Source organism: Gasterosteus aculeatus, chromosome 9 (genome assembly GCF_964276395.1).
Source record: "Gasterosteus aculeatus chromosome 9, fGasAcu3.hap1.1, whole genome shotgun sequence".
NCBI classification, from domain to species: Eukaryota; Metazoa; Chordata; class Actinopteri; order Perciformes; family Gasterosteidae; genus Gasterosteus; species Gasterosteus aculeatus.
The window spans coordinates 16,518,081-16,530,697 of record NC_135696.1 but is presented as its reverse complement, the minus strand read 5'-3'; the positions used below and the strand labels follow the sequence as shown (position 1 = coordinate 16,530,697).

At 42.9% G+C, this 12,617-nt stretch overlaps 1 protein-coding gene across 25 annotated transcripts in view; it reads left to right on the top strand.

Annotated features, from left to right (window-relative positions):
• gab1 (GRB2-associated binding protein 1) overlaps positions 1-12,617 on the top strand; it is a 41,402-nt gene that overhangs the window by 8,968 nt on the left and 19,817 nt on the right. Inside the window, exon 1 of one of the 25 annotated variants that reach the window (XM_078109128.1) lies at positions 230-501. The exons of 21 other annotated variants lie outside the window; for them this stretch is intronic. The gene's annotated coding sequence lies outside the window, so the exon portion shown is untranslated. Of the gene's footprint in view, positions 1-229; positions 502-3,666; positions 3,815-5,759; positions 5,900-8,466; positions 8,603-12,617 lie in introns of those variants that run through there. 3 more of the 25 variants (XM_078109129.1, XM_078109130.1, XM_078109127.1) reach the window with 3 other exon arrangements.

Below are 12,617 nucleotides of genomic sequence, written 5' to 3'. Positions count from 1 at the left end.
TAATTGTAATTTCTTTGTATACATGTGTAGGTTTTATTTTCGGAATTCATTTGTGTAAATTGGTTTTACAAATCCGCTTCAGAATCCTCAGAGCAGAAGGATGGCCCTTTGCTACCCACCATTGGCCCATCCCTGATTACATTACAGTTATGATGGTGCTGTCCGATATCTTCGGCCTGGCCTCAGGCCAGAGCACTCGGTTAAATCTGCACACATGTACACACACGCCGCAATGAGCGAGACACAGATGCGGCGGACCCCCGCTCTCAGAGAGTATTCCTTTCCAGCCTGATTGGAAGCTGAGAGCGTGGAGGACCTCCTCCCCTTGTCCACCTCTTTTCTTGGCTGTTGTCTGAACTCTCTCTGGCGCTCTTCTTTTTACACTTCTTACTGGCGTGTCTAAAAAAAAAACCTTTGGACTACCTCGACCATCTTTGTGTCCCAGCTCACGGCATTCGGACGATCAACCGCTAACTGTTTGGAATCCAATCAGAACACACGGTCGGTAATTTTTGTGCCTTGACTTTGAATCATTATTTGGAAATATTACAATGAACTGTTGTTGGGTTAGGAATACAAATAATGATATTAGTAGATGCAGGAGGAAATATACATTTCAAAATTCAATGGGGAGCTTTGATCCTTTTATAATCCGCAGGATTAGTGCCCAAAGTAACCCGGTGTTCAGTGTAATGGACACATTCGCAACGTAGCTCGCTGCAAGATCCAAGGGACATTTGTGTGTTGCATACAGCCCTAAGCTAATCCAATAGTCCAAAGTTGTGCCAGCTGCTCAGTAGTGGTGTCAAAATTGTAAAAAGCTTGCCATGCTTGTGTATTGAATATTTTAAGCCGCAGACACATCTTGAATCGGAAGTTTGTTTTTCTCAACGATTGTATACACACTTGTCTGGACCGCACTGTTAGTGTGATTACAGGAAAATAGGGTCTGAAAGGAGAATTGTCTGAGAACAGTGCGATCATGTGAACCAAGTCCGCCATGCCAAAGGAATGTGTTGAATTCTAATGATGCTGCTTTGACAAGAGCATGTGACTCAAGAGCAAGAGCTTAGATTGGCGAGAGCAGGAGCAGCGAAGGCCGATATAGGGGGGGGGAAACATTGAGAGAGAACGAGGGCAGGTAGTCACAAGAAAGAATGCAATGGCTAAAAACGACAAGGTCGTTGAGTAGCCAAGCATGCAACATGTTGACCTCCCGCTTATCTGGAAATAACAACTGAAAAACCAAACAACAAGGAGATAATGTGATAAACATGGTTTGGGGAGAAACATATTGCCAAGTCCGATGAGTCTGCCTTTATCTCCAGTGCAGCTTTGGTTCTCATGGCTGAGAGTGGGCAGCACTCACAAACTGTCCTCTGAGCATGCAGACTGAACAGGCCACTGTACCAATGAGGTCAATTTAGTGCATCGAGCCTGGGACATTTTCAGCAAAGATCACTGTAATATAAAGGCGGCAATGTAATGTTGGTGTTAATGTATTAGTCATGGATTAACACTGGGTTTCTGTCTGGGCATTTCTTTATTAGAGGAGTTAAATATACACACAGTCAGATACTTGTTCATTCATGAGCAGCTGGTGTCATTTGACAAAGAAATCGGAAAAGATCAGTGGTTTTGTCACTTTCATGCGTCAGTGCACCAAGAATGTCATCTGATCCTTCCGTGAAGTTGGCTAGAAAACTTGTTTTTCAAGTTTAGAAAGAGAAATGTGATTTATTTTCTTAAGTTCTACTTCTACTCATCAGTGTTTTTACAAAAGTGAAGAAACAACAGGAATTGGGGGTTTAAGCACAATGTGCAATATGGATACACAGCTTTCATCTTTTCGACAGACTGGTACTGTATGAGTTTTGTAAATTGAGTTCCGCAGATTATTGATGATACAGTTAGATGGTAGTTTTGAGGGATTCTGTGGAGAAGTTCATGGATTATGGATATTATGTCAACACTGTTTCCACACTCCCTCTTGGCCTTTCTGTTGGCAACAGCCATTATCCATACAACTTTAAATCCACAAATGTATTTAAATGTTTTCATTGAGCATTACGGAATTATGGAATTAACACAACGGTTCAGATGTTTGGGAAATAAAAACATTTTGATAGAAGCAAGATAATGTGTGCAAGAAATGCTGCGTGCAGGTGGGTCGACTGCAAAAGGGATAAACTCAAGGCACACACACATGCAGCTAAATAGAGAGGAATTTATTTTGAAACGCTGACATCATTTTTGGTCCATTTGCCTAATGACTTAGCTGGGAAAATATTTTTGATTGTTATCGCTTGCTTCCAGGATTCCACACATTCTTCACTAAATGTGAATAACTGTACGAGAATTGCATGAACACACATGCAGAGCACAACATTTGAGGTATGTGTTGACACCGTGCACGTTCACTTTCAACTGAAAGTGTAGCAGTATCATCTGAATGTGACAACGGTGGAGGTGTGCATCGGTTTGTGGGGACTGGTTGAAAAAGAAGGTGTGTCTTCTTCGACCAGTCTCGGCATGCTCAATGGCTCAGCTCGTAGAACAGGACGCCAGACTGGCTCAAAGCAAGTGCCAATGAATAAGCAATAAGTTGTACTTCTGATAGTGGATACATTAATGCAACAAAATAGGATTTGAAGCAGCATCTTTTACTTAATGACATTGTTCACTTATTTAGCATCCTTACATAATTTCACATTTTCATTGACTAGAATAACCAAAATTGTGTGTTTTGATTACTAACCAGGTGCCACGTCTTTGAATGCAACACAGATGTGCGTATTAGAGTGCATTTCCTTATCCCGTGTATGACATCTCAATCCATTTCCTAGAGGATAGTTTCTAGCCAGAGCTGGTAATTGGATCATGTCTAAGGCAACCTCTCACTGGCCGCTAAATGCAATTTGGAATAATTTTCATTGGACTGATTGGATTAGACTGCTACTGCTCACTGCATGGATACCAGTTGGGTTAGACACATACACACCACGCACAGTGCACTAACACCGTATTAACATGGGACCCTACAAGATTAAAAAAATGTTATTGTATTGTAAACCAATCAAAAAAGCTTTGAATATAGAAAATACACTTTCTGTTGTTGTTGTCAATAATTAAAGATTAATGAGGCCCCAGACGTACGTCTGCACACTCGCCCACAGAGGCTTTAAAGAAGACATCCATCCCACCATGCAGTGGTTCCCCTGCAGGAAGCAGTGGGGCCATTGTGAGTCTGCGCTCAACCCACAACCTGCTGAAGTGTGAAACCTTCTGCTCCACTGAGAGATGAAAGGTTGAGCCATCGCAAGCTCTTATTGAAACATTTGATGTTTGAAATATTACAGAAGGACCACATTTCTAATAGTACGGATGTCCCTGACTTGTGCATGTGCAGGAGGGAATTGAAAGCCACTACATAAATTTTTAGCTTGTGGGCACCGCTTGTTTGAGTAGTGACTGATGTTTTGGGTTCTTCCCACCTAATGTCGGGCCGGTGTATCGTAGGCGTGCTGTAGTGGAGAATTGGTGTGTGATGTGGTGCGGGGGGGGGCAGTTGTTGCCAGGGGAGGTGGTGTGTTATTTTCAGTCCATTGTGTCTACTTCCTGTGGGTCAGGGGTTATTGGAGCGGGGTGTTGCAGACTTGACGGAGTGAAGAGGAGGGAAAGGAAGTCAGCAGGGGAGGCAGGAAAGTGGCCAGACTCACTGGACAACAGTGACCGGTCGGCAGCTCGCTTACCTTGCCGCTATCGCAATGCTTCTCGTGTTTCTCCGTGCAAAGCTTGGACTCTTCAGAACTAGGTAACTAGGTCCATGAATTGCATTTTGAATATTCATTTGTACTCCGTTGCTTTCGGGGTTTTACAAACGTCGTCTGCTCAGAAGAGGGCGAGAGACTGACTAAACTGTCGAGCTGATTCTGCTTCAGCATCAGTTTGGAGATGTTCGTTTTGGGTGATGGCTCACCAACAGTGGAAGACAGGAAGTGGGTGGAAATGTTGATGATGCGTGATCTCAATACCAACCTAATGGCGTGTTTGGGACATTGGTCTGTCAAAAGCTTCGATTCAATGTTACAGCTGAACATTCAACTTTAAGTGAATCATATAGACATGCAATTGGCATTAAATCAAATGCTTACAAGGCGGTGTATGGATGAGCGTTTCTGGTAATAATATGTTCCCTGGGATTTCTTATGAAGATAAGTGAGAGCCGTGACAGCTGCTGCATGAGAGAATTTTGAAATGTTTGCAAAATTGCAAATAATTAGGAACTCTTGAGGTCACATGACCTGAAAGTGTAATTACTTTGTGTGTTCTACAAGCCGCGGTTCTGCAATCAGGTTTTTTATGGTTAGTCGCAGACTCCGTGCTGTGTTGTTGTGCCAATATATTTGATTTTCTGTACCAGTCCCGCAACTAACAGTGTGAAGATATTAATTATTTCTTTATAGACATCCGCAGCCCTCTACCGGCATGTCGACCGCTGTTGAGTGTCACATAATTAGCTTGACTGTCTTACACTTCAACATTAACATTAGAAAAGCATAAATAATCCAAAATTAGACATTGATAATACGTATTTTGTTATGAGACACAGGTAGCTCAATATTTCTTTTTAGGTTGGGCCGTATAATGTATCAATAAATCTTGTTATGGCGGGGCCCCACACTGTTGACCCATACAGGGGCCTGGTCAGTCTGAAAATAACACCATTGGCAGTGTAAGCACACGTCGATAGCCAAAGGCTTCCATTTTTTGTTGTTTGTATTTTGTTTCTCTGAGGTACAATAAAGCACCACTGTTTCATCCATTAAATATGTTCTCACCACTTCAACATAGGACAGACATCTCTCAACAAAAAGTGCCATCTGTCAGCAAATCATCCACTTCTCTCTGCTTTGTCCACTAAAAAAGAGAGCCAGGACAGGATTTTAATACGGTCACTATGTTGGACAGCATATAGACATTAGCTGTTCCGAGGTTCTAAAGTTAGCTCCCGACCGCCCCCAAACACAACCGCAGTGACAAAAGGAGGCAAAAACGGAAATCTTTTAGCTCAGAGTGTGTGTTGGGAACAGATGACCAGGAAGTTAAAAAGTGCCAACAAAGTGGAAACTTCCACCAAGGGATGTTATTTTGCCTTGTGTGTGTTTTTTTATTTTTTAACCACCACTTCTGTGTTTCACAAAGCCCCGTGTTTCCTTGAAAAGCCAGCGAGAGGTAGCTGGTTCTGAAGGAGAATGACTAACGCTGTGACTGTTTAACAGTTTCCTTCATTATACGAGTCCATTGACGCTTCTATGCTCCCTCAGTCACACATGATGTGAGGTTGTGTTAATGTTTAAACCCGCTTTCACGGAGTTAATGCTTCACCCTGTGAGCAGGGTTTAACTTTCAAGCTAACCTGTCCAGAAGCTTTGTAGAGAGGCCGGGGGGCGGTTTTATTTTTATTTTTATTCCGGTGTCCCATTGCAATTGGTGCTGGCAGATGTCAAATGTGGTTGGTGGGAAAGTGTATGGAATCATCCCCAAAAGGAACCGCAATTGTCCGACCCACCGCCCTGCAGAACCACTGACCAGTCGCTGATTTCCTCGCCCTCTCCTACATGCTTCATCTTCCCCAGCTCTCTCTTTCTCTCTTGGACCCTCCCACCCTCTGTGGATACTCTAATGAACCCTATAGAATTAGTACTTGACTGAGAGTTCCTGTCCCGCCCCAGGAGAAAGTGAACGGCGAGGATAGTGATTACACGTTGGCCTGTCCAAGACACCCGAGTAACGCCGTGGTCCTGGGATGTATGGAAAAAAAGTTTAAAAAAGACCCTACATTGGTTACTGAGATACGGACCCGTGGAGAAGATAATACCTGCTGTTGACAACTTTGGTAAGCATCTATATTTCCTCTGAGCTTTGTGGCGAAGGTTTCATCCCTTTAAAGCCAGTTAGTTGAACGTTACTTCATTTATTTCTGGTAGTGGCTCTGTGTAGTCGTGCTGAAGACCAGTTCTCCGTTGGTCCTTATTTGTGGTATTATGAGTTTTTGTCTTGTAAAATATGAAAAACCCTGACATTGTCTTGTTAGTGTGAGAGCCCAAAAACTAAGAACACCTGTTTGCCTTCTGGATGGTCCTTCACAAAAACGCTGTTTTATTTTTTGGTGCGCTCTGTTTGCAGAGATAGCAGTGTGACCACCAAGGTCTGTGTTCTTTGGATGCTTACCGTAGATAGTTGGGCCTGGGGTCAGATGGCGCCTGACTGGGTGAGAATTTCACAGCTGCAGATGAAAGGGAGCGACCGTGGGATGGTAAATCAAGGGTGAGAGAGGGGGATCGCGCTGCCCGGAGAAGGGAGAGAACCGGTTCTTATGGTTCAATACGCTGTTGATGAGCACGCATGTCGTCTGCTGATGTAACCTGCACTCGCAGGAGGAGCTGTTTTTTGTAGACGCAGCTGCTCAAAGTGTGTATTTGGAAAGGTTTTTATTTATTTTCTGACTGATTTCAGACGGGGGTTACCAGAACAGGGCATGAACTGGGTTATTTTCCAACAAACCGAAAAAAAATCTCTCTATATTACAGTTTGCAAGTTTAGGGGGTTTTGCTTTGTGAAGAAGGAATGCAGACGTGTTTCCTTCGTTGTATCAACTGCTGTGTTTTGCGGTGTGGAGCCAACTAGTTTGCTGAACTGCACAGAGGCCGCTGCTGTCTCACATTGCTGCTCAGGTGCTCGTAAAGAAGATCGAACTCTTCTGCTGTAATGGACCTTTCATTGAAAAAAGCTACTATGGTCTAATCTTGTGAAACTCTTATTTATGGTCGTATTCATTTCGTAATTTCGGTCCACCCCTATTCTCGGCTTTGATTCAAGGAGACAATTATTCTGTTCTGGCACAACGTGCAGCATCATAATGAGGAAATATCAAAGTCATTCATTCATTTTTACAGTCCTTTTAAAATTCTTTGCATTTGTGTTTCTTGTCCCTCATCATTTAGTCTGCTTTTGCTTTATCTCTCTTGTGACGATTAATGCTGAACTAGAAAATAGATAATTAGCACATATATTACAGCGTAACATACTGTTATGCAAGGTTAGTCATTTGCTCGCTGTTAAAAATGGATATCTAATTCCTGGAGTCCTGTATTCCTGAGCTTTGGGTCTTCTGGAAGAATCAAGACATGAGATTCTCACTGTTGTGTCTCTGACCCGTGTGGGAAGACGGGCCACTTGCACACAAAGCAAGGATGTGATGTTTCAGTTTAACAAAGATTTGTTCTTGTTTTCTTTTGGAGAGGAGAGAAATGAAGAGGTTGACCTCACACGTGGGAGCAGCGCCATGGCGTCGATCCGGACAATAATTTATAAGTTCAGATACAGTTGGGAGTTAGAATCTTTTCCCCCGTGGGTGTTTGTCGGATGGACTTGTTCGGGGTTAGCGGGACGCACAGTCACACCTGATCTGGGGTTGCTGTTTGCCTGGGTGGTCCTATCTTTAGCTTGTGCTCACTCTAGTTCTCTTTGTTTATTTCCTCGGCTGTGTTTGGCTTCAATCCTAGTTGTTATTTCCATACATAACTACCTTCACAATAGTTTTCTGCTGCCTTAATTGTGGTGAAATATTATTGGAAATAATAAATTGTAATCCACTTTGGAAATAATCAAATCATGGGTTAATAATACAAATGCTTGCTTGTTGTTTATCTACACCTGCTATGGGTAGGGTTAAAAAGTAGTTTAAAGTACTTTGGTTTATGCAGAGCGCTGCCTGCAAAGCTCTCATGCATGACTTGACCTTTTTCGTGCTGCCCGGCAACATCACTTGGTTTTGTGCTGAAGAGGGCTCACTTTGTTCAAACAGAATAATAAAAAGCACGTTACTGCACGGAATCTTTAAAAAAACGCTACTATCAAACAGGCATTCTCCAAGAGGGCTAAAGAACAGTGGAACAAATCGGTGCCTCAATATTGGATGGAAACCTGGGTAAGAGCTTTCTTACTGCGTTTCCTCTTAAAGCAGGATGTAGGTTATGCCATAACACAGTGAAAGACGATTCTAAATCAATGTCCTTTATGGAGACAAAGGCAGTTGGACACCCCAGGTAATATCTAAATGTTTTAGCTTGCTGCGATAATCGGACAGCGCGTTCTTCAGTCGGGAAGCTGTGTCCCGCTGAGTCATAGCATCTTTGTGGTTTTGCTATTTAAAACTACTGTATGGCATCAGTGTCCATAATTATACAAAAATAAAAGAGCCAAATTGTAACAACAAATATCTTCATTGGTAAAATTAAATATTTCACTGTTTATTTATCGGGCTACACTCCCCTTTCATTTTTGTCAACTGCAGACCCCCCTCCGATACAGCAGTGGCAGTTGCCGAGGGTCTGGGACAACCTGATTACATAGAACAGGAAGTGTGAGGAGGGAGAGGTCTCCAACACTAGACCCTCACACACACACACACACTGCTGCACATGATAAAGTCAGAGGGCGAAAAAAACAAACAACACGCAGCAGTTGCTTACTCACTTTCAGCACCACACAGCAGGCACAGAGTAAAAACAGCTCCTACGGATGCACAGCTTGAGAGGTAGGGTCACAGTTTTTCAAAAGGATTCTGTCACGGGAAATCTGTAAAGATTTCTGGCAATATTCAATTATTTTTTTTCTCCTCATGTTGAGCTTCTGGATTCTTCCTCGGTCTGTGTAACGGCGGTTAGAGTTTAGGTTGTTAATGCGGCTTTGGAATCAGGCCGAAGGACGTATTGGTTCACTAAAGCTCGCTTAGACCTTGTCTTATCAATTTCCATTCACTCTTGGATCCAATTACACATTCTTTGCTTTGGAACAAAAGCAGAGCATTGTACCTTTTAAATATCCTGTAATGCCGGTTAAATTGACTGGCTGGGTTCAGTTTCAGTTTATATTTAGAGGTGAGCTCATCCTATGTTTGCGAAAATAGTACACAGTGCTTGATGCCTAAAAATGGACACATTAATGAGATAATTTAGTATAGAGATGTCAAAACCTTCAGCGATATCTATAGCCGGTCTAACTGTCACATTTGCTTGCTGGATCCTAATTTTCATTTTGGATCTAGGTGAACAGACATGGAAATAGTTGTGGGTTTTGATGCATGCGGGGGGATCCGTTAAGGCGGCGTTTGGCAAACAGTCCTTCACTTCATCTGTGGCAATTAGAGGGTGGATACCCGACCCGAGCCCATCGGTACCCGACGGGTCGGGCCGGGTTCGGATAAATATTTAGAAAATATAGTCGGGCTCGGGTCGGGCTCGGACACATTAGCGCGATGAGGCATTGAACGTTCCATATTTACAATGTACATAGTTTTGTGTTGTGTGTATTCTATTTCTCCGTTTTTGCATTGTTTATAATTTATTTTCAACGTGCTCGTGCGTTTAACAGCGCTTGTTTGTTTGAGCGAGTATATTTATCTGTTGATGCCTGAGTTCAATAAAGGCAGGCTATTTATTAAAAAAAAACGTTCGTGAATGTGTCATTATTATGAACAGTTGAGGCATTGACTCCGTCGGGCTCGGGTCGGGTTTGGACAAAATAGTTTAAAGGCTGTCGGACTCGGGTCGGACTCGGGCCCAACTCTGGCGGACACGGGCCGGGCTCGGACAGAAATAGTCAGCCCGATCCATGCTCTAGTGGCGATGCGTCGGGTCTCCATCCGAGAGTGTGAACTTTGACATCAGAAGCCAGTGGCAGAGTTGGCTGACTCTTCTCTGCCCACTGCTCAGGCATGTGTGTGTCGCATGGAAGTCTCCTGTCAGCTCTTACTTGTACGTTAACTGCCCTCTCCGGTGCTCAAGGATGTAAAAATAGCTGTTTAGCAAGAATCCCAATCATGTCTCGCTAACAAAGACCGATTTGTACAAGTTGCGGCACTAAGCATAGAGGCGCTTTTGTCCCCCCTCCCCCTCCGGCTCCAGACCTCGTCACCAGCGCTGTGAGCGCCAAAACCTCTGACGCTCTTGACACTCCTCTCTTAGAACATCCTTTGTTCAGCAGAGTCCTACGGTCCCGATAGTGAGGCAAAGTGAAGCGCGGCTGTATGCAATATTCCCTGTTTGTTCTTTGTAATTGGGATCAGATTGCAGTGTGATTGAAACGTTTTCTGCATCTGCAAATGCAGCGGTGTCTAATTCTAACCCAAAACTATAGAAAATTTCCAATGCATTACAGTGACTAAACATCTCGCATGATCAAGCTTAAATGTTTACAGCTGAAGCTATTCAAAAATTGACCATGAGACCGCCCTGAAGAGTACAGACATTGACACACGGTAGACAGAGATAGAGATTTTATATATTTCGTATTGACTGGTCGTAAAAGGTTGTCTGTGTGGCCAAAAAATATTGTCATGTTGTGATTTCTGGCAGATTAAAAAACACCACTAATCTGCTCTGTTTTAAATTAGGTTCAACGTTATTCAACGTTAAAGACACACCTCTTCAGACTCTACCTCGACTAAAGACTAACAAATTGTAGCACTTAAATTGTACTTGTAACGTCACTCATCTATAGCAAATTGTAAATTGGCTTATTTGAGGAAATCGCACTTTCTTGTTTCTTGTTCTCCTGAGTTTGTACCCTATGGTTGAATGCACTTATTGTACGTCGCTTTGGATAAAAGCGTCCGCTAATTGACATGTAATGTAATGTAATGTTATTGTCATTGCACAGAGTTCAGGTACTGAGACAACGAAATGCAGTTCAGCATCCAACCAGAAGTGCAGGAGAGCAGATAAAGGGCGGAGTATAGATACTGTATATAAATAACTGTACAGTGTGAAATATACATGGAGCAGTATATACATTAAGCAGCAGGGTTGTAAATATGACAAGGTAGTGTAAAATCTTGGTGTTGAGTGCCAGGTTGTTGTTACCGCACCACTCGGCCAGTGCTGGATCTCTTTTCCTGTAGGCCGACTCATCGTTGTTGCTGATGAGTCTGCTGAGTCTGCTGTTACGCACCAACCGCCAAGTCAAATTCCTTGTATGTCTGACATATTATGGCATGACATTTATGACATTTTTCCTGATTCCTGATGAGGCCAATCACCGTTGTGTCGTCTGCTAACTTGACAATGTTGTTGGAACTATGTACCTCGTCTTCACCCTGTGCTCTCTCTCTCTCTCTCTCTGCTCTATCCCTTCTCTGTGGGTGTGTGTGTGTGTATTTTCTGAGCAACAAACCGAGAAGATGTCCTTGTCGGGGTGAGTCAGTGAAGCTGGGGTGCAGGTCATTTATCCACAGCCTACTCAGACAGGACAGATGGCCCGGCCACTCGCATGCTGCTAGGTGCTAACTATGCACCCAGAGTCTGCGAGCCAAGCCATTGCTAGAATATAGCGGGTGAACAGGAGAAGGCTCAGATAATGTTCTCCAAACCCTGGTTTACTGTATATATAGATGAGTATAGCACCAGAGGATTTTAAAAACATTTCTATTCTTGTACTGCTGAATTTATTTTTGGAATGCACAATTATATTATAAAGCAAAATTAGCAGAAACGATACAAATGAAAGAGGAAAAACGTTTATATTGTGGATGCTGAGGTTCTGCAAAATAAGAGCATCACCTAACTGTAATGTAAATAAAATTGTTAATGTGGACCTGAGCAGAGAAGGACTGTCACTGGATATGCACTGAATTTTAATTCAACACACACTTTAAATGTTGTGTGTAAAAGCAGCATGGAACCCTAAGTGCTGATGTTTTGGGATTGATGATGTGATGTACTTGCACGTTCCATGTGATTCCTGTTGTGTTCGTTCATGGACTTAAACTTGCACCGTGTTTTCCATTAACTCCTATCGCAAAAGAACCGAACGAGTCGAAGTATGATTGGAAGTGGTCTGTGCAGTTGTGTTGATTGAGTGCACATGCCGCAGCAGCATCACATACACACAAGACACATCTATGAAGTGATTTTTTTTTACCGAGGGTAGCTTGTAAACCTGCTCGTTAAATGTCCTGCAATTGTATTCATCACTTTGCATTTAATGTGCACAGCGTACACAAATCGGTTGGGACACAAATGACTCCAGTCACGGAGACCTACCAAGCAGTGTCACAGAAACCTGTCTCATGTGATGTCCCTACTGCTGCTGCAGAAATATAGCAACCCATAGGTCTGTCTAAGTACCATTAGAGACATGGAGGATGAGTTAAGTGTGTAGTTTAACAGCCTGGGATGACGGCACATTCACATTAGCAATTAGTGCACTTAAAGGCTTTTTAGGCCACATCAATCCATCCAAACCAATTGGCTTTTTAAGCGCAGAACAACTGGAGTTGGTGGAGCTTGAGTAATGTTGGCAGAATAGTTCACAAAATCCTAGTTTCATACGTAAAGAATAATTGATTAGATCAAAGTCTTTAATGTTGAGACTGATTTGGTTTCTTATGTTTAGACAGCTGCAGGTCAAGACACAGATCTCATTCCTACTGTATTTCCTGTCCACATCTCACTGCATTTAGAAGTCTCTCGCCTGTCTTTAATCAACACGTAGTGCTGAGATGTTGTCTCATTTGTTTTTCTCCTGGTATTGATTTTGGCATGGCATGTTGC